This window comes from Doryrhamphus excisus, chromosome 14, assembly GCF_030265055.1.
Source record: "Doryrhamphus excisus isolate RoL2022-K1 chromosome 14, RoL_Dexc_1.0, whole genome shotgun sequence".
NCBI classification, from domain to species: domain Eukaryota; kingdom Metazoa; phylum Chordata; class Actinopteri; order Syngnathiformes; family Syngnathidae; genus Doryrhamphus; species Doryrhamphus excisus.
The window spans coordinates 15,039,517-15,065,659 of record NC_080479.1 but is presented as its reverse complement, the minus strand read 5'-3'; the positions used below and the strand labels follow the sequence as shown (position 1 = coordinate 15,065,659).

At 37.5% G+C, this 26,143-nt stretch overlaps 1 protein-coding gene and 1 long non-coding RNA gene across 7 annotated transcripts in view; one reads left to right on the top strand and one right to left on the bottom strand.

Annotated features, from left to right (window-relative positions):
- The window catches only part of LOC131101392 (uncharacterized), a 37,615-nt gene extending 14,906 nt beyond the window's left edge, over positions 1-22,709 (bottom strand). Inside the window, exons 1-3 of the long non-coding RNA XR_009119192.1 lie at positions 22,360-22,709; positions 22,045-22,152; positions 8,013-8,179 (exon numbers count right to left, since the gene is read on the bottom strand). This is a non-coding gene — a long non-coding RNA (uncharacterized LOC131101392). The remainder of the gene's footprint in view (positions 1-8,012; positions 8,180-22,044; positions 22,153-22,359) is intronic.
- The window catches only part of LOC131101388 (exostosin-1c), a 71,268-nt gene that overhangs the window by 30,912 nt on the left and 14,213 nt on the right, over positions 1-26,143 (top strand). The gene's annotated exons all lie outside the window — the stretch shown is intronic.

The window sequence follows — 26,143 nt, the reverse complement described above, 5'->3', positions numbered from 1 at the left end:
CAGGGGTCTCAAACACGCGGCCCGCGGGACACTAGTTCAAGGCCCCCGCCCTGATATGAAAGTTTAATGTTAGTGCGGCCCGTGCAAGTTTGATATTAATGCTGTCATGTACCCAGAAATGTACCCAGAAAAAATTATTACGTTTGATTAATGTTCATGTTAAAGGTTAAATAACTGTTAATAGTTATCCTCCCTATCCGTGTGGAAGTGGTACATTTTTGGCTATTTAAGTTTAAAGGAAATAACTTGGAGGCTACCGTTTAGGTCGCTAGCTCTCTAGTTTGCGAGTTAGCATGTGTCTCAAGATCCTGCAGTTGTGCAATATGTTGTAAATACGCGCCAGCGGGCCAAATGTGGCCCGCAGGACACTAGTTTGAGGCCCCCCGCCTTGATATGAATGTTTAATGTTAGTGCGGCCCACGCAAGTTTGATATGGATGCTGTATGGTGTCATGTACCCAGAAAAAAATTATTACGTTTGATTAATGTTCATGTTAAAGGTTAAATAACTGTTAATAGTTATCCTCACTATCTGTGTGGAAGTGGTAAGTTTTTGGCTATTTAAGTTTAAAGGAAATAACTTGAAGGCTACCGATTAGGTCGCTAGCGCTCTAGTTTGCGAGTTAGCATGTGTCTCAAGACCCTGCAGTTGCGCAATATGTTGTAAATAAAAAGAGTATAAATGTGACTATAGTCGTGTTTTGTCATGTCTACAGGGCTCTAATAATGCTTTGTTCATTTTAATCTGGAAAAAAATCATTTGTCGACCCACCAACTATATGTGGTTTCTTAAGTTTTTATTATTTGCCGTTTTATTATTATTATTATATTTATTTATTTATTTATTACTGATTGATTGATTTTCTTTATTCTTGATTTGTTTATTTATTTTTCTCATTACTTTGTGTAGAAAAATAAAAAGTAAGATATTTGAGAACAGTGGAATGTTTTATCAGAGCTTTTCTTGTAGAAATTTGGAGCCAAAGCGAATTTTTTTTTAATGTTTTTGTTTTTAATAAATGCGTTTTTTGGGTTTTTTTTTGGAAAACCTGATGCAGCCCAGTCTAACCCTAACCCCTGCTTTAGTTCATTCTGTCACAAAAGTCTTTAACTTAGGTTGATTCAGTAGCGATGTCCTGAAATATGTTGGGATTTGATCATTTTTTTTTTGCCTTAATTAAATGCAACATGTTGTTGTATACGCTCATTGGGGGACATTTTCCAGACTTTTTTTTTTCCTGCTCTGCACTTTCTATGCCTGTATTGTTTTGTAATTACTGGATTTATCTACCCCTAAGGTCCCATTGTTCCTCATTTAATTCATCTTTTTGTTTTTCTCCTCAACTCTTGTTCACTGCTGACCTTCATTAGAAGACATTTTTCCTTGCTGGTAAATGTTTTATTGTATTATAATACAAGGAGAGAACAGAATGGCGTATTCTCAAGGACTGATGTTTTCACTCAGTGGTGAGTTGGTTTTAAGTACCACCCCTTCGCCGGACAGTTACTATCTTTTATTTATATGTCTTATACTTATATGTCTTGTACTTAGAGCCAGATCCAACAGTGATAAGTGAATTCTCGGTAGGTGATAAGTGAATTTCCGGTAGGTAGAATTCCTTATTTATATGGAATATGTTTTGTACTTAGAGCCAGATCCGACGGTGATAAGTACATTTCCGGTAGGTAGAATTCCTTCCGGCAGGAAGAATTCCTTATTAACGTATATGGAATATTTTTTGTACTTAGCGCCAGATCCGACAGTGATACGTGAATTTCCGGTAGGTCAAATTCCTTATTTATATGAAATATGTTTTGTACTTAGAGCCAGATCCAACAGTGATAAGTGAATTTCCGGTAGGTAGAATTCCTTATTTACATATATGGAATATGTTTTGTACTTAGAGCCAGATCCGACAGTGATAAGTGAATTTCCGGTAGGTAGAATCACTTATTTATATGGAATATGTTTTGTACTTGGAGCCAGATCCCACAGTGATAAGTGAATTTCCGGTATGTAGAATTCCTTATTTATATGGAATATGTTTTGTACTGAGAGCCAGATCCGGCAGTGATAAGTGAATTTCCGGTAGGTAGAATTCCTTATTTGTATGGAATATGTTTTGTACTTGGAGCCAGATCCGACAGTGATAAGTGAATTTCCAGGAGGTAGAATTCCTTATTTATATGGAATATGTTTTGTACTTAGAGCCAGATCCGACAGTGATAAGTGAATTTCCGGTAGGTAGAATTCCTTATTTGTATGGAATATGTTTTGTACTTGGAGCCAGATCCGACAGTGATAAGTGAATTTCCGGTAGGTCGTATTCTTTATTTACGTATATGGAATATGGTTTGTACTTAGAGCCAGATCCGACAGTGATAAGTGAATTTCCGGTAGGTAGAATTCCTTATTTATATGGAATATGTTTTGTACTTAGAGCCAGATCCGACAGTGATAAGTGAATTTCCAGTAGGTAGAATTCCGTATTTATATGGAATATGTTTTGTACTTGGAGCCAGATCCCACAGTGATAAGTGAATTTCCGGTAGGTAGAATTCCTTATTTACATATATGGAATATGTTTTGTACTTAGAGCCAGATCCGACAGTGATAAGTGAATTTCCGGTAGGTAGAATTCCGAAATTATATGGAATATGTTTTGTACTTATTACTTAAGTACTTAAAACAATATTCAAAAACAATAACAAAATTTGAGTTCTCTGGACATGAAAGTCACCTTTACACTCTTATTACCCAATGCAGTACACGTAATAAGAGAAAATAAGACATATTAAACATAATTGTGTTCTGGTGGCACGGACAGGAAGTGACGTCTGTTTTTTGATACTGCCGCAACAATCCACGTTAGGGATCATTGTCCTTGTGAGATAAATCAAACCTGCACCTTTGCCTGTTATTTCCAGTGATCAAGTCTGGTGCTTGTGTGTCTCACCGAACATTACAGTAACATTACAAACACCTAGATACCAGTGTGAAATTCATGTATTCCTCAATGCCATTGGCATAAGCTTTTTTTAAAAAAATGCTTTTTGCAATAATGAATGAATTCAATTTGATAACCAAGGCCAAACTACACAGCCGTGTTTGCTTTTGCACCCCTGACATTTTGTGCTGGAGGTAACAACCTACAAAATGCCACAGGTTGACATTATGCATCATGTGAGAGACAATTAAATTTGCAATAATGATTTTTGAACAGGCGCAGCACTGTAAGGGATTGGGCATTTGAGTCACTAAATGTGGTCTCTGCGGATTTATACGTCTCTACTGCTTTTTTCATGTGTGTTTGATCTCTGTGTGTGTGTGTGTGTGTGTGCACGCATGGGGGGCGTAATTGAGTGCATGTTAATACACATACCCTCAACCCCCTAGAGATCTATACAGTTGATGATTGTGCTGCAGAAGGAAGATACTCAACTCCACGTCTAATTGACTTTACGCTTCATTATGTGTTTATGTGTGTGTGTGTTTGTACGTTTGTGTGTGTGGGAGCTGATTCTCCTGTCAAGGGTACATTATTTAAATGGATATGAACTATTTAAATGAAGTCCAACAGCATGCCGGTATTGATGGAGGATGTGGGATGTAAGGAATCCAGGAGAGGAGGAGTGAGACACGGATAAACATGTCTGGCTCTTGGCAAGGGGCTTTTGTGTTGTCATTGTGGTTATGGGATTCGCTGCAAATTCTTCACCAGATATGAATTGTGTAAATTAATCGATGTACTTCTTGTTGTACATGCAGTACCTCATGTCGCCTGTGGCTTTCAGGACTTTTAATACAGATTTATGGTAATGGTTTGATTTCATTTGAACATGCATCAGATTACAATTGAATGCATCACATAATCAGTTCACAGTTCCACATGTCCAAAAGGAGTAGGAAGAAGCAAAGCTTATTAAATCCTACCCCTCCATCTGGTACTTTTACAATCAGTAACTGTTACATTTGTTCACTTCCTGCTTTCCTAATATAGTTTAAGGTTTTTTTTTTGGTTTTGTTTTTTGTTTTTTTGTTTTTTTTTAATAATGTACCCCGTACCGAAGTACCCCCATACATTTGAAGATTCATACGAGTGAAGATGTGCTTTTATAGTTATTAGCCCATATTTCCACACAATAAGTAAGATATGGTAGAACCAGAGAGCAATAAAGAGTGTGGAGTGATTTCTGATCATTTAGGGATGATTTTAAATACGGTATGATAGCGATGACTGCCACACTTTGTCATTTTACACACAACCAGATGTGTTAACGGCGTCGACATTAACACAAGAGTCAAGTGTTAATGTGTTACGTGCGTGCTCTGTAGAAGTGTGAGAGGTCCGACTAAGATCATACTAAGTGAGATTATATCCTATGACTTACTGAGACAACGCACATTATTGGACACAGGCCACATAACGGCACGTGAAGCGCAACGATCTGGTAAATTCAGTGGCAATTTCACCGGAAATGTTTCTATTTCTTATGGAGGAGAACTCTGTTGGTCTCAAGGGGCTCTTTCATGAACATGAAAGTAATATCAAGTACAATAAGCGAGGGCAGGGTTGTGTTCAGCTATTACATTACATGTTTAGTAGGTTATAATAATTAAGACGCATAAAGACATACTATAAATAATTTAAGACGCTCATAAAAACGTATACTATTGACAAAACGGCCGGTCATGCAACTTATAGGTCAGAAAATATGACAACAATTCACCATGAAGGAATACTAATGTAAGATTTATACATCAGTTTTCAGGTAGATATGTCGGTTTTTACTTTGCCTGTATAGAAGCTTATAAATTAAATTAAATTAAATTAAATTAAATTAAATTAAATTAAATTAAATTAAATTAAATTAAATTAAATTAAATTAAATTAAATTAAATTAAATTAAATTAAATTAAATTAAATTAAATTTGATCATTTAATTTAATTTAATTTATTTTATTTCGAACGTTAAAAACATCCAAAGCACAACAAACCAACCAAAATCAACACAAATAAAAATACCTATGTACATATAAACGTACACATGTTCGAAAGGGAGTGGGAAGAAGTCGAGACTTATCTAGTCCCACCCCCCCCAAACACCCAAATTCCAACCTCATCCCAAAAAAAACATATATTATTCCTTGTCCACACAGAATAAAAACCCCACATCCAACCACCCTCACCCAGCTTGAGGCACCCAACCACTCGCCAAGAGCAACCAGTTCATTCATTATTAGTCATCCTATCATCAGTCATCACAAGCTAACATGGGTATAAAAACATCAATGTGATGGTATTGTTTCCGTGAGATTGAAAAATAAAAGTATGTGAGAGGAAAAAAAAAGAAAAATATTCTTTAAAATACCTAAAATTAAATAATCATTTGAGTCTTACTACTTCCCAATTGTCACTGCTATCCCAACTACAGTGTTTTTTCCTTTATTTTTTTATTTATTATATATTATTTATACATATTTATAATTTATTTATTATTTTAGTTAATTATTTTTTTTAAATCCCTGCTTCAGAAATGATTAAATCAACAAAACCTGTTCAAAGTAAAAGAAGAGGTCATTTAGGGGGGTATCCGAAAACGCTGGGCTGGTCCTTATTGTTCCTCATGGTGTGTACATCCTGTGTATTGTTTGCAAGGGGTGGGAATTTTTAACCATTTAACAACTTCATTCAATTCCGTCTGCACGATGCATGTGATCATTTTTTTAATTGTTTATAAATAGATTTCTTTAGACTTTCTTTATTGTCATTGCACAATAACACAGCAGTGAAATTGCCAATGAAATGTCGTTGCCTGGCTCCCATAAAATAATAAATAATAATGTGGAGAATAAATAAATGACATCAAATATGAACAATGTACAGTGTAAACAGTAATTTGTACAAATAATTTAGAATAAATAATAATATTTTAAAATGATGGTATATGTTGATGGTATGTTCCGTTACCATGAGCTTCAAGATAATATTTGTGATAGTTGTTCTAGTTTTGTAACTATAGGGTTACTAAGTTTTTGTATATCACTAGTTTGTTAGTTTTTGTTGCTCTTTGTTTTTTTTTTTAACGTGTTACAGCAAAATACAAATAATACGCCAATGCCTCTCGATTGCCCTCCCGCCTACAAGCCCAAAAACGTGGTGCTCCAACTGTAACGTCAGCATTTTCTATTTTTTTCCCCAGGTTGAAATGGCTGTAATGTCCATTTTTTTTCTGCTGTTGCGGCACATAATGTCATGGTTGATGTGGGTGGTGTTGCAGCCTTTGGCGAGGAGCGACAGTCAGTCATGTTCTGTCAATCATATGGAGGTCGGGCAATGTAGCAATAAATGTATTTGCCGCTTCAGGTTTTCTACTGTGTATGTTGAGAGGAATGAAGATTAGCCGTAGCAAGACGGAGTATATATGTGTGGTGAATGAGAGGGACCCAAGTGGAAGAGTGAGGTTACAGGGAGAAGAGATACAGAAGGTGGAGAATTTTAAGTACTTGGGGTCAACAGTTTAGAACAATGGAGATTGTGAAAAGGAGGTGAAGAAGCGTGTCGGTGGACACAGGTGGAGAAAAAGAGTTTCGGCTAAAATGAAAGGAAAAGGTATACAAAACGGTGGTGAGACCAGCCATGTTGTTTGGTCTAGAGACAGTGCCACTGAGGTAAAGACAGGAAGCAGAACTGGAGGTAGCAGAGATGAGGATGCTGAGTTTCTCATTGGGAGTGACCAGGATAGATAGGATCAGGAAGGAGTAACATCAGAGGGACATTACATGTTAGAGGCCAGACTGAGATGGTTGGGACATGTCCAGAGGAGAGATAGTGAATATATTGGTAGAAGGATGCTAAGGTGCTCATTGGGAGTGACCAGGATGGATAGGATCTGGAATGAGTAACATCAGAGGGACATTAAATGTTAGAGACCTTGGAGATAAAGTCAGAAAGGCCAGACTGAGATGGTTCGGACATGTGAGAGAGACAGATTTGCTGTGGCGACCCCTGAAGGGAAAAGCCCAAAAAGAAAGAAAGAAGAAGAAGTTTTTCTACTGTGAAACTAAGAGGGAATTCAACCAAATCACTAAGTTGTCAACAAACACCAGTGGAAGCTATAATAACACATAGAAAATTACAAATATAACAATATTATATGGAGACATTGAGGAAGTTGCTCTGTTTGGGCATTGAGTTTGCTGCTTCCCAGCATGCTTTGCCGCACTTGTTTCTAAATTAACATAGTTTATCATCCCCTATAGAAATAGTTGTATTAATGTATTTTACAGACTACATGAATGATACAGAGAATACTGGATGGTTTTTGTTATTGAATACATCCTAATACGCTTCTACCATGGAGACAATGTATCTGTAATATGATATATAACTATACAGTATATGTGATACGTGACTGGGTTGAGAATTTTTTTTTTTTTTTTTAGACAGAAGTGTTGTTTAATTAGGATGCTAATTTATGATTTTCAGTCTTTCAATTCATTTTTGACTACAAAATATGGCTGTTTGGTACATTTTTACAGATCAGGATGCGTTCAGGCGTCATGTATTGTATCCATATACTCTTTAATTAGATGTATTACAGCTTCTGTAGCTTTAGTTTGTGTCTTTATTGGTCTAAAACGTTATAAAGTGTCATTTTTGTGTCAGTTGCCATATGCATATGTGTTGCCATATGTGTGGAAAACAAGATACCTTATTCTGTTGAGATTTTATAAATGCATGACAGCTGTCAGACCAGTTCATCATTTAAGGAGTTATACAGTATCTGATAGCGTTCAAGCCAAAATGGACTCTTATGTAAAGTACTTTTAATGTACTTTAATAGTAATGTTGGACAATCAGAAGTATGTCCCTTGCAGACTTGTAAAAATATCAATAAATCAATACAAATTGTATTCGGTCACCAGAATATAAAGGATTCAAAATTCCCTTTTCCCTCAAGAGAATTTTGTCGGGGCCGATGTAGTGTTGTGTTGTCGTGTTTGTTTACCAGCCTCGCGGCCAACCGGCGAGCAGACTCTCAATGGAATGTTCTCGAGAGGCTCTGGAGTGAGTCCAAGTCCTCCACAGTGCACCCACTGTCTCCATGTCTGTGCACAGAATGCTACTCAAGCTGTGGATGGCTACTTTGCAAATGTTTCTCGGTGAACACCCTGTCTGTGGAAAGGAAAAGAAAAAGTGCTTAAAATAAAGTTTTTAGGTTTGAAACAACTAAGCGCTAATGATGATGTTGGGACCTTTTTTCGTAAAACAGATGGAAAGTGCTATCTGTCTTAAGTGTTGTTTTCTATTGTTTTGGTTACATGGCATCTGCTGTCAGTCGTAAGTTCTCGGCTCATTAGTTCTCATCATTCTTTATCTTTGTTGGGTGACCTTTGCTTCAGTGCCGTTGCTGTCTTTTTATTGAAGTTTTTTGCATATAATATATATATATTCATACCTTATTTTGTACTGGTGCTTATGTCTCACACTAGAATTGTATTCAATTGTGGAAGATTGATAATATTCATATACAGTAATCCCTCAATGGCTTCAATCTATTACAGGTTTTCAAAAATAGATCAATAAATCAATAATCGCAGTTTCATGGTTGAATAAGGTCTATTATTATTTTTAAAAATGCATATAAGCAAATTTGCTGTATTTCCATGCATAAAATGAACTAAAATACAAATTTAAGGCATTCAGAAGATTAAAAAAAATTGTGATTATATGTAGTATTACTATATTATGTCTTATATTATGTCTTATATATATATATACAAATTTAAGGCATTCAGAAGATTTAAAAAAAAATGTGATTATATGTAGTATTACTATATTATGTCTTATTTATTTATGTCTAATATTATGTCTTATATATATATACAAATTTAAGGCATTCATAAGATTTAAAAAATGTTTGATTATATGTAGTATTACTATATTATGTCTTATTTATTTATGTCTTATATTATGTCTTATATATATACACAAATTTAAGGCATTCAGAAGATTAAAAAAAATTGTGATTATATGTAGTATTACTATATTATGTCTTATTTATTTATGTCTTATATTATGTCTTATATATACAAATTTAAGGCATTCAGAAGATTAAAAAAAATTGATTATATGTAGTATTACTATATTATGTCTTTTATTTATTTATGTCTTATATTATGTCTTATATAAATACAAATTTAAGGCATTCAGAAGATTAAAAAAAGATTAGATGTAGTATTACTATATTATGTCTTATTTATGTATGTCTTATATATATATATATACAAATTTAAGGCATTCAGAAGATTTAAAAAATGTGATTATATGTAGTATATGTAGTATTACTATGTTATGTCTTATTTATTTATGTCATTGTTATTATTATTATTTATTTATGTCTCATTTTTCTTATTGTGACTATTGGATAATACAAGAAAAAGTGATTATATTGGAGTTTATGCCTAGAAGGCTGTAATAATATTAAAAAAAATGGAAATATTGATGTTCATAAAAGTGCGTCATGCCCAATCAAGCAAATTAGGGCGCAATATACTTCACCACCACAGATAGATTACATCCCTGTGGGTAAACACTGTGCAGGCAATCCAGCTGTTTTTAAATGTTAGCTAATGCATGTGAGTCATTGTTTGTCGCACCCAAAACAAGTGCAGTCACAGTCAGGCTGTGCATGATTCAATTTAAGTCGAACGCCGCACAAACTGTTTGTTTTGTGTTAAGGCATTTTTTGCACTGGTGCCCATTTTTTTTTTTTTTGTGATTCAGATAAGCCGTCGACTTAGCATTGCATTCGGGTTGTTTGCATGCTCGGTAGCTGTTAAACTGAGCACGGATGCCTTTGCTTCCACAATAGGGACCGACTCCACTGACGCGACCTCTCGTGTCTGCTTTTTCTCTGAGGAATTTGTGTTTACGCCTACGATACACTGACCCCTGTCCTCGCTATGCATCGCTGAGATGAAAACGCACAAATGTGAACTATCTCGCATGTTTCTTGGTCTAAGAGGCATATATACAGAACGTGTGTATAGAAACTATACACAATTGGATTAAAATATGGTGCAGGTGACATTTACAAAGTCATGACTTCTTCCCTGATGCCAGCAAATGTGAGGAAACAACATAATGTAGATCTTAAAGGCCATGCCCTCCATTCCCTGAAGACTACATGTAGTCATCTCTTAAGCTGCTGTCTGGCTCTGAACGCACACACATGGCAATATATATATACATTCTCTTACCCGCTTCCCCTTTGCACGGAAGCCTTTATATTATTGATGCGCTGCTTGTCCACTCGAATGAAGATGCTAGGCTAAGGAAACGGCTTTTGTCAAGTTGTGAAATTTTTTCTGGGAGGTTAAATACAGGTCGACATTAGTTGGAATTTACAGTCGCAGCAATGTGCAGGACACGTGCACATTGATGGTAATGGTAATGATTTAATTTCATTTGAACACGCATCAGATTACAATTGAATGCATCACATAATCAGTTCACAGTTCCACATGTCCAAAAGGAGTAGGAAGAAGCAAAGCTTATTAAATCCTACCCCTCCATCTGGTACTTTTACAATCAGTAACTGTTACATTTGTTCACTTCCTGCTTTCCTAATATAATTTAAGTTTATTTTTTATAATTAATTTAATAATAATAATATTAATAAGAAGAAGAATTTAATTAATTTAATATTTTTATTTTTATTTCTATTTCTATTTCTATTTCTATTTCTATTTCTATTTCTATTTCTATTTCTATTTCTATTTCTATTTCTATTTTTATTTTTATTTTTATTTTTATTTTTATTTTTATTTTTATTTTTATTTTTATTTTTATTTCATGACTGGTTCAAGACTCTTCATCCTTGTATTTAGCAAACATCAACTGCTTGTATTGTTTCTTGAATTGGCTCATCGTTGTGCATTGTTTGAGGTCCTAACTCAATCCATTCCATAGTTTGATTCCACATACTGAAATGCTATGGCTTTTTAACGTAGTCCTAGCATAGAAGTGTTTATGATGTGTGATGATTCTTAACATGATAAAAAATATGCAGTATAAATTCATTTTTCTACCGCTTTTCCTCATGAGGGTCGGGGTACACCCTGGACTGGTGGCCAGCCAATCACAGGGCACATATAGACAAACAACCATTCACACTCACATTCATACCTATGGACAATTTGGAGTCGCCAATTAACCTAGCATGTTTTTGGAATGTGGGAGGAAACCGGAGTACCCGGGAGAAAACCCACGCATGCACGAGAAGAACATGCAAAACTCCACACAGAGATGGCCGAGCCTCCACTCGACCGCCGTGCCGCCCACAGTATAAAGTAAATATTAGTAAATATTGCTGTAGTCTTTGCATCGGCATTAGAGTCACAAGGGAGGAAAAAACAATCTACGGTTTTCTTATATTGATTACTTGAGTAGTTTAAAGGATTTAATCTTGACTTTGTAATGCATCTTTGTCTAGCCCCCCACTACCAGTGGGAGATTACTCGCTAACATGGAAAAAAAAACACACCACATTAATAGCTGGAACAGGTTAAGACAAAGCGGCTTGTGTGTAAAATGCACATGCACCAAATCCTCTGATGCTGCATGTACCGCGTTTGTATGCGACCACTCCTCAGACTCTGCACGTTGGCAGCATCAACACCATAAAATAAAGGCTGCAGTGTCGATGAGCTGCCAAGCCACACCTCCATTGATTGATTTCACAAACCATTTAGACCCCCCAACCCACCCACCCACCCTCAAGCAGCCGCTCTCAGCTCTCCCCTTCCTTGCTTAATCCTTCCTCTACTAATATAGTCCCCCCTTTTCCTCCATCACCAAGCATTTTGAATTGACTCCTGTTACTGCGCTGTAATATATCTCCAGATCTCCCGTCTTGGCACTTTGCAATTCTCTGTGCCCTTCAGCCGTCTTCAGAGTCCAATGACTTTGTGTTTATGACCCGTGCAAAAAAAAAAAAAGACATCTGTTCTGTGCCTGCCTTGTGCTGTCTCTTTTGACTGCTGCTGAAGCTCCGTCTTTTCTGCTTCACTTGTCTGCACACGTCTGCAGCGACTCCGCTTCAGACCGACTTCCGTCTGCTGAATATCCTTCGCAAAGTGAAAGAGGTTAACACCAAGCTCGACACTACAAAAATGGCTTTACTGACACAGAGATGTCATTCCAGTAAGAAAATAGAACCGCTTAACCAGGAAAATAGGAACTGTAACCAATTGAGGGTGTCGTAGAGTAATTGTGATTGGGTAAAATTACATACATTTTCTGGTTAGCATACAGCATGCAGTGTTATTAATACCCTACTGTGTTCTTTATGTATTTTTTTTCCACAAACGGTCCCTGTTGGCAGCTTTCTGAGGCATGGAAACAGGAACCGGAAGTCAGTTCCGTTGCCTGTCTATGATGTCATCAGCAGTCTATGCCTATGTAGTTTTTTTTTTTGCTGATTAGCACAGTTACGCCACAAGTCAACGCAAACGATGTTGACACGGACAAAGTTATTTCTTGAGTTCAATAGTGTCATATAACTTGTCTTTGTTATTTAATGCATTTTTGAAAAAAAAACGCAATAGAATGAAATGCATGAGAAATTCTCAATGGAAAACTATAAAAACATGATTTGTGTTCTCATTTTTGGCTTTCTGGAACAGATTCATTGGATTTACATTATTTATTAATAATTCTTATGGGAAGATTTTAGTATGTTTCGATTAGTCAGACCGTCTGGAACGACACTATTAATGAAGCTAACGATATACTAGAAAATGATAAACATCTACGAAACATCAGAATATATATGTAGCCAAAAAACAAAAATCTTATATTATGATCTTATGTATGTCATATTTACCTCTGCCAAGCACAAGCACAGCCCGGAGTTTACGTATGTTGTTGCCGATGTTTGTCTGTTTGCGTTCAAAATAACTTGAAAAGTTGATGACATTTTCAGGAATTGTCGGAAATGGGATATGGAAGAACTGATTAAATTTTGTTGTTTTTTTTTTTTTTGGGGGGGGGGGGGGGGGGGTGATCCATATCACAGTCTCGATCCAGGAATTTTTAACAATTTTTGGCATTTGATCATTCCGCAAAAACTGGTCAGAACACTTTGAACAAAATTATATAGGACAGGTTTCCAACAGGTTCTACATAATATCAAAGAATAATCATAAAATGTATAATTATTATTTTGGTGTGAATCACAATATGGATTCTAGTTTGAGGGGATCTACTGTACTGGCAAATTTACCAATCCAAATTTATGTGAGTACCAATCAGACCACTGTATCAGTCCAATTAGACTTATTTGTTATAATAGTATATAGTATTAGTAATAGTGTTATAATAATAGAATTGTCATAACAGTACATTCTTTATCAAAGGTTGTTGTGTTGTTGGTGTATCAGTAGATATCAAAATACTGATATTTAGTCCCAATGGGTATTGTGTTGTTCATGTTTCTGGAGGAAGTAATTTAAGGAATAATCCCACCTGTTGTAGCAACATAAGTGAATGTCTTTAAGGAGTGGTTCCTAAAATTATAATTAATCGCAGTTCCGCGGCTCTGCAAGCCCCTCCTCCCTCCCCGGTTGGTCAAGTTAAAGCCTCGGCCTGGGTGTGCCCAAGCTGGGATACCCATTAAGTCTCCCATTTCTTTAAAGAGAGACTTTTAAAGTTGTTGGAAAAGTTACAAATTGTGTGTTTTCTTCCTTATGGTTATGCATGAGTCATACAGGTTATTTCATAACAACGGTCCACATTTACAGGACAGTATTAAGCCAGGCTTCGTCGTGACTCAGTTTTCCGTGCAGATGCGGAATATGCAAAATCCTTTAAAGCCATGTGGCTAATAATAATAGAAGGGAATTTTCCTTTGCCGATTTTTAGTAGCTACTGGACCAACGATATGGGTTGATATCTTACTATTACAGTGCATGTGATTTTTGAAGAGAAAGGCCATAATGGTCCCTAAATGTATTGTAAAATTTGGTTTTAAAAGCTTTTGAAAGAAAGAGGAGTGAGGTTAAAATGTCATATCACATTTTGGGGAGCAGGTCTGAGCACCCGTTTCAGCTCAGCGCAACACTTCTTTCTTTGTCTTCTGTTGCCCAGAAAAAAAGCTAGTAAAGTTGACTTAATAATTCAAAAGATTTATGACTATTTCAGGTACCTTCGCCCATGCCTTCCTATAATAAATGTAGGTAAAAACACTGGTGTCGAACTTCAATAAAATGTGAGATTTGAGACTTCAAAAATGCCTGAAAAGCTGAAGAGCACATCCTCATATGAAACGGACTAAAGTGTTGATTTACGATTCCCATAAAAAATATATAGTTGCGCCCACAGCGTAGTCTCGGCGGCCTCGAGCGTGTTGAAAGCTGGATTATTCTCTGCAGCATCAATAGAAAAAGACTCATGCTACACTTTAAGCGAAACCAATGTTATTATACTCGTATTTCCGAGTGGATTGAAAGCAATTTTGCTAAGCATACATAACAAACAGCAGCAATGAACTTCAGCACGAGTATTATACAATAAAACCTCAGTTTTTCAGCGGCCCAGTTTTCGTATCATTGCAAAAATGTAACCTCTGTTTTTGCACAGTATTGTGTATCACATACCATGCATACGTGCAGTTAATTTATGGCTAATATTGTGACATTTCCTTTACTTCAGAAGTATTACTAATAGTCAAATATGCAAGCATGTACCAATAAGAGTCTAAAAAGGGGAAAAAAATTATTTTAAAGTTTTCCCCATAATGCGTTGAATCTGTGCAACACATTCATTAGGGCGCTGCAAAGACGTCAGCCTCCCTCAATATTTATTCATTCATTCATTTTCTACCGCTTATCCTCACAAGGGTCGCAAGGGGTGCTGGAGCCTATCCCAGCTGTCTTCGGGCGAGAGGCGGGGTACACCCCGGACTGGTCGCCAGCCAATCACAGAGCACATATAGACAAACAACCATTCACACTCACATTCATACCTATGGAGGATTTGGAGTCGCCAATTAACCTAGCATGTTTTTGGAATGTGGGAGGAAACCGGAGTACCCGGAGAAAACCCACGCATGCACGGGGAGAATATGCAAACTCCACACAGAGATGGCCGAGGGTTGAATTGAACCCTGGTCTCCTAGCTGTGAGGTCTGCGCGCTAACCACTCGACCGCCGTGCAGCCCCAATTAAATATTTTGCTAAAAAAATGCATTACAGGAAAGCTTTTAAAAAAAATTGGTATTGGTACATGTTTGTATATGTATACCTTTTGTGTGTTAAGTTGCTGTGTGATGAGTTTAGTGTTGCCTGTAAGATGACATCCTACTGCAGTTTACAATTGGTTGACAAGCACATTGTGACTTTTTTCATAGCTCATGATCTAATCTGGCTTCTGTCAAATTAAGACGCATGTGGGGCTTATGTATGTACAAATTAGTCTTTTTCTCAAAACTATATCAGGTGTGGCTTTTACACTGGAATTTACAGTAATACACTGTGTGAGTCCAACTGTGTTTATAAGGTGTTAAACTAAAAACCACAAAAGGAGGTAATTGTCCCCCAGCATATCACCTGACTATACATAGTTATTTCCAAACTAACACAGTTACACAAGTCTGCTTTTTAACTGATCAAAAAGTTGCAAATGCCAGCACTTAAAAAAAAGAAAGTTAACATCATTTCTTGTAGGAATTTTAGTTTTTTTTAGTTTGTTTCTTAGATGGACCTTTTGAAACTTTTGTTCCACTGTACTGTACAGTCAAAGCAGCGGGAAGACCGAGGCCCTCTTGCTACAATGACATTTTATGATGAATGGGAGGGATATATGAATAGCAGCTCTATTTAGAAGCGGCTCCATAGAACAAACCGCCGTCCGCCGATCGTAAAACATGAGGTCAGTGCTGTTTGAAGCCCAAAACTAGATCCAGTCTCTATTTTTACAGGCTGGTGGCCAATCTTTTGTGACACAGAATTCATTAAGCCTGGGAAAAATTGTTTTGCTTTGAACTTTGTACACACATTGTTCTAAACCGGTTTTAGACCTTTATGGTAGCAGGTATTGGTCTTTGAGAGTTTAAAGGGTAGGGCATGCATTTGATTGATAGACACACACAACACTCACATTCTCGTTCCCGTTCCCACCCATTTGATTTCAAAAAACGTACATCAGGACGTAAGTCCCCCGATCTTATTCTGCATCATCTTTTGGCTTCTAATTTGATTCAAATCTGATTCTAATCTGATTCAAACCAATCCAATTTCAGTGTTCGGCTCATTCAGGATGCATTAGCATTATTCCCCCACAAATCCCACATTTATTGTAATTTCATAGTTTTGGTCGCAGTATTACCATTGAAAATAAATGGGCAAGTCAGTACCCCCCTACAGGTGGAAACTAATTTAACATTCAGCATTTTGTGGAGGGTCTTCTTCAAGTTATGTTTGCACAAATCCCACATTTATTATAATTTCATAGTTTTGGTCACAGTATTACCATTGAAAATAAATGGGCAAGTCAGTACCCCCCTACAGGTGGAAACTAATTTAACATTCAGCATTTTGTGGAGGGTCTTCTTCAAGTTATGTTTGCACAAATCCCACATTTATTGTAATTTCATAGTTTTGGTCATAGTGTTCCCATTGCAAATAAATGGGCAAGTCAGTACCCCCCCTACTGGTTGAAATTAATTTAACATTCAGCATTTTGTGGAGGGTCAGGCAGATACTAGAATGGTTGTTTCCCAACAAAAAAAACTTGACTTCTTCAAGTTATGTTTGCACAAATCCCATATTTATTGTAATTTCATAGTTTTGGTCACAGTGTTCTAATTGAAAATAAATGGGCAAGTCAGTACCCCCCTACTGGTGGGAATTAATTTAACATTCAGCATAACTTGACTTCTTCAAGTTATGTTTGATTCTCCAGAGACGCATCTTGAAGTGATGAGATTTCTTTTATTGTTTGTTTGTTTTTGTTTTTTTAATGAGCCTCCCGGTGCGTTGTCTCGAGACTCTCGAGACACAAAAATGATTTAAAAAAAAAAAAAAAAACTGCCATTGATGTGTAAATTCAGCTTAAATAATTCCTCTCTTGTTTCACCCAAAAGACCATTTTGAGGTACCGCTTGTTCCACCTGTATTTCCTTCTTTATCGCCAGCCTGACTCTCATCATAGCTAGCTAATGGGGCAAAGGGAACGGTCTCCCAACAAGCTCCCACCTTCTTCACTTGAAGACATATTGGAATCAAGCATCCAACTGTAATGGAAAATGAAAGGAAGATTGCGGCCCGTGCACCCAGTGGAAGAGTCGGCGCCGCTCTTGCCTCGATATTTATAGGCAGAAAACCTGATTTCAGATCAGTCACGCTAGACTTGCAGCAGACATATACTGCATGCTGGGGGGGGAGTCAAGTGCGTACATTTTCTAGTTTGTTCTCTCAATCTTCTTGCAATGAGTTAGAGTTCTGCCTTATTTCTTTGCTGGGCATCAAGCTTTGTTTTTCGCTTTGCTTGGATTATTGGAACTATCGCTTTGTTTCTTTATTTTGCAGGAAGTGTAAACATGCATCTGTGAAAATCGATACTTTAATTCTGGTTAATATAAATGTTTTTTTTTTTATTGTATTAGACAAAGTCTGGCTGCATGGTGGAGAGTGGTTAGCGCGCAGGCTACACAGCTTTGAGTTCTGGGTGCAATTCTCTACTCCGGCATCTCTGTGTGTAGTTTGCATGTTTTCTCCTAGTACTCCGGTTTCCTCCCACATTCCAAAAACATGCATTAGGTGAATTGAACACGGGTTATTGTTGTGACTTTAACTCACGCCAAGCTAAAAGTCAACTCTGAACCACCAATGCCACTTCCTGTCCACTCCATTAACGCTCACATTTACAGTATCTACAGCAACACACAAGAGCACAAGTCTTGGTTTTTGTCTTAAATAACTTTTTTACTCTTATCATGTTGACTAAATTGGGTAATATGAGTGTAAATACGACTATAGGGGTGTTATTTCATGTCTAGAAGGCTCTAATAATGTTAAAAACACGTACTTTGGTACGTGACAAAAAAAAACCTTAAACTATATTAGCAAAGCAGGAAGTGAACAAATGTAACAGTTACTGATTGTAAAAGTACCAGATGGAGGGGTAGGATTTAATAAGCTTTGCTTCTTCCTACTCCTTTTGGACATGTGGAACTGTGAACTAATTATGTGATGCATTCAATTGTAATCCGATGCATGTTCAAATGAAATAAAACCATTACCAATTAACATAGTATGTTTTTGGAATGTGGGAGGAAACCGGAGTACAAATAAAAATAAATAAAACTAAAAATAGTAGTAAAAATTAAAAAAAAAAATTAAATTTAAAAATTTAAAAATTTAAAAACAAAAAACAAAAAAAACTTAAACTATATTAGGAAAGCAGGAAGTGAACAAATGTAACAGTTACTGATTGTAAAAGTACCAGATGGAGGGGTAGGATTTAATAAGCTTTGCTTCTTCCTACTCCTTTTGGACATGTGGAACTGTGAACTGATTATGTGATGCATTCAATTGTAATCTGATGCATGTTCAAATGAAATAAAACCATTATTACCATTACCAAAAACCCTACTTAGGAGTTGGTAAACAGGTTTTCTATGCTCCAACTATGAAAACACTCCAGTTATAAAGAAGGAATCCTACTATTATGTTGGAAAACTGCTATATAGCCCAGTTTCCAAAAGCGGAGGAATCATGCTCTGATTTTAGATCGTCACTATTCTTCAATGAACCGCAGCTCCGCAGTGCCAACTGCACTCATACTTAACTTTAGGCAAGAGAAAACTAAAATGCCAACGGCCGACTTATTTTCCAACATTGACGCTCCTGTTTTCATCTCCAGGAGTTAAAACAGCAGACTTTCAAAGCCTTGTCCCAATGTCCTTCACCCCCAGTGCTCCCCGCTCTTGCTCCTAAATATTCCAAACTCCTCTTCCATCTTTCTCCTCCCTCGTCACAGAGGAGCAAAGGCTCTGATGATTTCATGGTCCAAGTTAGTATTCTGCTTTGCTTTTAGCCTAATGGAGAGGCAGCTGTGCTCCCATTTCTATATATAACTAAACAGCACCGCATGATGAGGCTTGTGGCACCCACTCAGGAGCTGACCACTACATGAATATTCAGTATTTCAGGTACAAATATAATAATAAGCCAAATTTAATCTCCTTGGCTTTCTGTTCTCCTTTTTCGGATGATTTCTACAGAAAAATATTTTAAGTGGTTTATATGTGTATGTAATCCGTTTGGATTAACATGGAAAAAATGGTTTATAGTGAAAATAAAGCACTTGGATAAACCAGGCTGGAATGACTTAGATTGCAGTATTTAATGTTGCCGTAATCTGCATAAAACTTCCATTTTGGCAGTAAATCAATGCTCACTTCTGATTCTAAAAAATAACTGTTCTCAGTGTATTCGGAGTATTCGTCTTGCGTGATATTTCTGTTATGCTGATGGTTGTGTGTGTGTGTGCGTGTGTGTGGAGGTATAAGTAACAGTGTTAAGGGATCAGCTGGTTGTGGGCTTGTATCTATTCAGATTAGAGAGCTTAGTCCCTTTTGCTCTATGTGTAATTAATAAGAGATGGAGAGGGAGAGGAGCCATGCACACACACACTACAGAGGAGGAAACGTGTGTATGAACTCCTATTTTTCCTCATTTGGTGAGACTAGTGGCCAGAAACTGGAACAACAATGCTAACATGTCTGTTATGTCTTAATTTCTATGGTTATGTGGTCTACTACAAGGCCATACCAGTGGTTAGCATGTAGGCTACACAGTCAGGAGACTTGGATTCGAACCTCTGCTTGCGCATCTCTGTGTGGAGTCGCATCCTCACCTAATTTGCATGATTGGGCTTTTTTCTGCGTCATGTGCATTAGCTAACATTTAAAAACAGCTGGATTGCCTGCACAGTGTTTCCCCACAGGGGTGTAATCTATCTGTGGTGGTGAAGTATATTGCGTCCTAACCTAATTTGCATGATTGGGCATGACGCACTTTTATGGACATGAATATTTCCATTTGAAAATAAGATTTACGAAAAAATAACCGTCCTAGGTGGCTGCACAGCGGTCGAGTGGTTAGCGTGCAAACCTCACAGCTAGGAGACCCGAGTTCAATCCCACCCTCGGCTATCTCTGTGTGGAGTTTGCATGTTCTCCCCGTGCATGCGTGGGTTTTCTCCGGGTACTCCGGTTTCCTCCCACATTCCAAAAACATGCTAGGTTAATTGGCGACTCCAAATTGTCCATAGGTATGAATGTGAGTGTGAATGGTTGTTTGTCTATATGTGCCCTGTGATTGGCTGGCGACCAGTCCAGGGTGTACCCCGCCCCTCTCTCGCCCGAAGACAGCTGGGATAGGTTCCAGCATAACAGCGACCCTCATGAGGATAAGCGGCATAGAAAATAATGGGTGATATGAGTGCAAATGTGACTTTAGGGGTGCTATGTCATGTCTTGAGGTCTATAATGATGTTAAAATTGTACTTAATAGGTCATAAACAAGGGCGACACGGCCTCACATCTAGGAGACCCGAGTTCAATCCCACCCTCGGCCATCTCTGTGTGGAGTTTGCATGTTCTCCGTGCATGCGTGGGTTTTCTCCGGGTACTCCGGTTTCCTCCCACATTCCAAAAACATGCTAGGTTAATTGGCGACTCCAAATTGTCCATAGGTATGAATGTGAGTGTGAATGGTTGTTTGTCTATATGTGCCCTGTGATTGGCTGGCGACCAGTCCAGGGTGTACCCCGCCCCTCTCTCGCCCGAAGACAGCTGGGATAGGTTCCAGCATAACAGCGACCCTCATGAGGATAAGCGGCATAGAAAATAATGGGTGATATGAGTGCAAATGTGACTTTAGGGGTGCTATGTCATGTCTTGAGGTCTATAATGATGTTAAAATTGTACTTAATAGGTCATAAACAAGGGCGACACGGCCTCACATCTAGGAGACCCGAGTTCAATCCCACCCTCGGCCATCTCTGTGTGGAGTTTGCATGTTCTCCGTGCATGCGTGGGTTTTCTCCGGGTACTCCGGTTTTCCTCCCACATTCCAAAAACTGTCCAAACTGTCCATAGGTATGAATGTGAGTGTGAATGGTTGTTTGTCTATATGTGCCCTGTGATTGGCTGTCCAGGTTGTACCCCGCCTCTCACCCAAAGACAGCTGGGATAGGCTCCAGCATAACCGCGACCACTTGTGAGGATATGCGGCATAGAAAATAATGTGACTTTAGGGGTGCTATGTCATGTCTTGAGGTCTCTAATGATGTTACAATTGTACTTAATAGATCATAAACAGATTTTCTATGCTCTAACTCCTACTTCGCACAAATTCACCTATCACAGACAGAATTAACCACGATAAATGAGGGATTACTGTATGTTGAAATGTGCTATAATAATTTGTGTGTACTCCTTTTAGGATGTTTGATAGCAGTTTAGTGGCAAAGCAGAGAATAAAAGTGCGCATGCTTTTGTATGACATCTGCTACTTTGTGCGAGTTGACAGCGAGTCGGGACCGCTTCTCTTGTCGAAACACAAAAGCCCTCGCTCTTGTGCAAACAAGAAAAAAAAAAAGATAAATATGTGATTTTCTTTCTTTTTGTTTCTTTCATTTGATCAATTATGTATCTGGATTTGTTTTCTCCGCGGGATTAAGTCTGCATTTCAGTTTTTGTGATCTGAATATAGATGAGCTGAGAGATTGTGAGCTACGGAAAAGATGGATAGGAAGGGAGCGGTTTGAAGGAGGTGGCATATCTGTCCATCTGTTACAAGGGCAGGCAACGGGGAAGATGGCTTCCTTTCGTGTGTGTATAACAGCTGCAGGATAAGATTTAGCAAATTCTCGGTTTTCTGATTATTACTGAAAGTAGGAGAGATGGATGGATGTGGGCTTCAAGAATGAGGTACACGTTGGTTTGTCGAACTTAAACGTACTCTTACCCGGTCAAGATTTCCCTTTTTGGCTTGTCTTTTCTACTCAGCAGCAGGGTCATCCCTGACATCTTCTATCCTGGTGGAATCCTTTCCCGTACTTCAATGGAAAGAAATCTAGATGGGAATGCAAAAAGTGTATAGTCACTGACATACATTGCAGCCAAGGGCTTTGTAGAGCTTCAGTTGGTTTGCCACCAGCTGCTTATAATGATCTGCCGTGTAGTTTCCAGGAAACCATTTCCGCTACAATTAGCCACGTTTACATGGACCAAAATATTCCAATTCCATTCCGGTTATTTGCTCAAAGGGAAAGAATCTAACCTCATTCCGAAAGAAAAGTGCCAATCCGAATGAAAATATAATCAGATTCCCAGGAACAGAATATTCCTTCCCCCAATCCGATTGAGGTATCTTGTACCCGCTCAATCGGAAAGTTGTCAGACTGTGTTCTTCTTCGTGGTGTTTTTCTTCTTCTGTTGCTTATTGGCGGTTGGCAAGCAGCTTTCGTGTGCATTAGCGCCATCTGTGGAACAGAATCTAAACCCTTCTATACGCCATTCACAAGTCCAGTTTTATTAAAAAACAAAATACATACTATTTTGACCCAATATGCAATAATGCACTTCTGACTTATGGCCTAAACCAAGAACATTTTCACTGTTGTTGTTCCGGAAGCATTCCACTTGTAGACCAATGTTATTGTGTGCAATGGACCCACTAGTGTAGTGTAATGGACCGCCACTTGAGACTGTCACTACGGTGACTGATGACGTAGTAACAGGGAGCAACTGGGGGTTTTAATATCTTGCCCGGGGATACTTCGACATGGTCACATGAAAAAACGGAAGACTGAACCAGCAACATTCAGTTTGGGAGACGACCATTCTATTACCGTTCCATTACCGTTCTATTACCTAACCCCCATATTAATCAGTTCCAGACACCCAGAATACTATAAATGATAACAAAAACGGATACATGAGCATTTAAGGTTACTGTAAAGTTAACATCAAATATGTCTAAATCGAAAAACATCATATCAATGAGCGAATAACAGCTTTCCGTTACAGTAATGTTTGAATTAGTCGTTCATTGATTACCTTTATTAAATCTTTATTTTTAACACTGGTCACCAGTGACAATTTATAATAAAAAAAAATATATAAAAATATACCCCATTAGAATACGAGTGTGCTGCCATTGTAAAGACGATGCTCAATGAGCTGCACATAAGCCGGGCCAAAAGTATTGACGGTGATCTGTTAGCATCGTGGCAGCTAATCCATACAGTTGGTCAACCGTGTTTAAATTCACTCTCAAACACACACACACATATTCGTACTCTATGTGAATACACAAACACATTCCTTCTCTATTGACGCAAGGCCTTTTAAAGAAAGCAACATGAAGATCTACTCCCCAGAAGCTGCTGTCAATCACAATGTATTATTCCCCCGACCCCTCTGTAGCCTCCCATTGCGTTTCACCCAGTCGATATCTGTTACTAAATAGTCAAAAAATACCATTAAAAAGAACTATTCCATGTAAACCAAACCAATAGTTAACATAGTTAAGGTTCAAACTGAGTGGATGAGATTGGAATAAACTCGAAAGGGGGCAAGCTTCCTTATCAGACGGCAACACACACACACACAAACACACACACAAACGCACACCAGCTTTGATCCGAGTGGTATCACACTGTGCCCGTTGCCTTGACATAAATAGAGCGAGCCCAGTGTGTAGTGTGTGTATGTGTTGTGTGTGTGTGGCAAGAAGAAAGGAGAAACCACCGTTGCTTTCGTTCGAGTTTTGTATACGAAATATGCCTTCGTTTGAAATGCATACAAAAAAATCATTCTAATATGTCATGTTTATGCAAGTGATGGGGTTTTCATTGGGTCGGGATTACGACATATTACATAATTCCTTGTTTATGACTTTCTAAATACATTTTTTTGACATTAGAAGAGCCCTTTGGAGATGAAATAACACCCCTATAGTTATCTTTACATTGGTATTACGCAATATACTAGACACAATAACAGAAAATAAGACATATTAGACATAAATAAGACTGTTGCAAGATCTCCCAAGATCTCTCCTTGTCTCCCGCCTCCAAATAAGCAGGAAGAGGGTTCAATTCGTGAGCTGTTGTGTCAATCATACATATTTGTCTCGGTGGGTGAAGGCGGAACTGGTTGTATACACACAGAGTGTGGTGTAGAAATGATATGGTAATGGTTTTATTTCATTTGAACATGCATCAGATTACAATTGAATGCATCACATAATCAGTTCACAGTTCCACATGTCCATCTGTTACTTTTACAATCAGTAACATTTACAACAGTACAATCAGTTACATTTGTTCACTTCCTGCTTTCCTAATATAATTTGTTTTATTTTTTATTTTTTTTATTTTAATTTTTAAAATTTTTAAAAGTTTGTAATTTTGATTTTAATATAATTTAAGTTTTGTTTTTAATTTAATTTAATTTTTTTAAATCGTCGGCTCATCGTTGTGCATTGTTTGAGGTCCTTACTTAAATAAAAATTTAAATACTATACTGAATTTTTTTTTATTTAAAATTTAAATTTTTTATTTCTTTATTTATTTTTATTTTTTTTTAATTTAATATGCATTGTTTGATGGTCTTAATCCATTCAATCGTTTAATATTAGTAGTTTATTCATTCTTAGAAGTCAAGTTAAAATCTGGTCTTGTTCTCGTAGACCCAATCTCATGTATCATAATGTAAAATTTATGCCAAGAATAAGTACAATTTGATAAAATATGCATATTTTGGACTATTTATAAGCCGTAGTCAACCAAAAAAAAAAAAACAGCAATAATGTCAGTTATTTTTGCACCACTAAAACTTACCATTACTAGTTTGCAGTTGTGTATTACTGCACAGCATCATAATGCTGTGTTGGCCCCCGCCCCCTTTCCGTGGCATCTCATTGTTCATTATTACCGGGCTCCATACAAGCCACAATAGGCAGGCATTCCATCATTAAAGAACACACACACACACACACACTCCACAACATCCACTATATGGCCCCTAGTCATGCATTGTTATGTGCACAACAACAAAAACAGCAAGCCCACAATACAAGCAATAAGTGGGTCACACTCACCATCTCAATTGCAACCGCAAAGTGTATAATACTACATACTGGAATTTGTGTTAAGCAGAAGATGAATTCATGATAAACAGAAATATGACACATAATATACAGTACAGCCATGCAAGCACCTGTCTCAGTGAGCGGTTGAAGGAATGATTGATGCCGAGGTTTTGCATTTAGGCTTTTTTTTTGCATCACAGCACGATGAAACATGGGCTTTTTACAGCGACAAATCAATAGTTGCTTGTGAGCATATTTTTCCCAAGTGACAGTGGCTGAATATACTCTAAGTGGTGCCATCATGTCTGTGGACGGAAACGAAGAACTTGGGTGATTTATGGCTGCACATACAGTAAGATGCTTATTTTATTTGATGTGAATCCTACATTGCGGAAATTCACTTATCACTTACATAAATTGGTCTGGAAATAATTAACCATTTTTTTAGGTTGAAAAAGTACACAAGCAGGGTTGCACGGTGGTCAAGTGGTTAGCACGCAGACCTCATAGGGTTCAATTCCAGTTTGCATGTTCTCCCCGTGCATGCGTGGGTTTTCTCCGGGTACTCCGGGTTTCCTCCCACATTCCAAAAACATGCTAGGTTAATTGGTGACTCCAAATTGTCCATAGGTATGAATGTGAGTGTGAATGGTTGTTTGTCTATATGTGCCCTGTGATTGGCTGGTCACCAGTTCAGGATGGACTCCGCCTCTCGCCCTAAGACAGCTGGGATAGGCTAAAGCATACCCCTGTGAGACTTGTAATTTTTTCAACAAAAACTAAATATTAAAAGAAGAAATCCAATAAAATAGTCATTTTAATAGAATAAAGTTGAAATATTAAAGTCAAGTCTTTTGAAGTCAACATTTTCATTTTTGAAAAGTTGCGGGAATATAGTAACAATACGGGAATATAGTAAAAATATGAAGTCTTAATTATGGTAAAAGGCTGCACGGTGGACGAGTGG